Source organism: Urocampus carinirostris, chromosome 1, assembly GCF_059441175.1.
Source record: "Urocampus carinirostris isolate Australia breed hairy pipefish chromosome 1, RoL_Ucar_1.0, whole genome shotgun sequence".
NCBI lineage: Eukaryota > Metazoa > Chordata > Actinopteri > Syngnathiformes > Syngnathidae > Urocampus > Urocampus carinirostris.
The window spans coordinates 70,512,814-70,513,894 of record NC_142349.1 but is presented as its reverse complement, the minus strand read 5'-3'; positions in this window follow the sequence as shown (position 1 = coordinate 70,513,894).

Below are 1,081 nucleotides of genomic sequence, written 5' to 3'. Positions count from 1 at the left end.
GGATATTGATGAATCGATGATATAAGAGCCATTTGGTGTTCTAACACAATAGGATACATCTGCTGTGTAGCAAAAGTGAAGGTTGACATTTCAAATAAGAAAAAAAAAACCCCATCTGGAACCTATTATTAAGCAGCGACGTAAACACATAACTCATTCAAACAAGCTCAGAACTACATTGGAGAAAAAAGGGTAGAATAGCTTTAGAGCACAGGTGTCAAACAGGCGGCCCGTGGGCCAGATCAGGCCCGCTAAGGGATTGAATCCGGCCCGCGAAACAACACTCAGAGAAGCGCAAGAGAAAAACAAGCTGCAGGTTGAAATATGTCAACTTGATGTTGCCAAAGAAAGGTGCCTCTCACAAAGACATTGTACTTTTATTTATTTCTCTCTCTCGCTCTCTCTTTTTTACCCCTTTTCTCCCACTCTCTGTCTCTTACACTCTGTGTCTCTTTTTCTCTTCCTTTGTTGCGCTTTGTCCCTTTCTCTCTCTGTGTCTTTTAACCTCTTTTGCGCTAACTTCGTTTTTTCCTTTTCTCTTTCTCTCTTCATACCCTTCGCGCTTTTTCTCTTCTCTCCTGTTTCTCTATTTTTTTCTTCCTCTCCCTTTCTTTACCCCTCTCTCACGACTTCTCTTTTTATCTCTTTTGTTTCTCCCTCTCTCTCTTTCTTTGTCCCGCCCTCTTTCCTTTTCCCTCCCTCTTTCTCTTATTTCTTTATCTCTTTTCCTTTCTCTCTAATCTACTAATCCGGCCCCCGACAGAATGTTTGTTCTATCGTGTGGCCCCCGAGTTAAAATGAGGGACACTGGGTAATGTTTAGTGCCTCCTAGTGGTACAAAAAAACTTTCAGGATAATATTAGGCAAACCTACATTAAATATACAAATGTTATTCAGGTCGAGAAATATGCAATATTTTTACATAGTGGAATCCCTAACTAGAAGTCGCCGCCATGATAGTCTGGCATCTTGCTGCTATACTGTGCTCTTGGCACTGTTTTTTCTTGGTTTTAGACAATACAGTGCCACCTAGTTTCCAAATATCACACACTGGGGCTTTAAATGACCCGCTACAACAGAA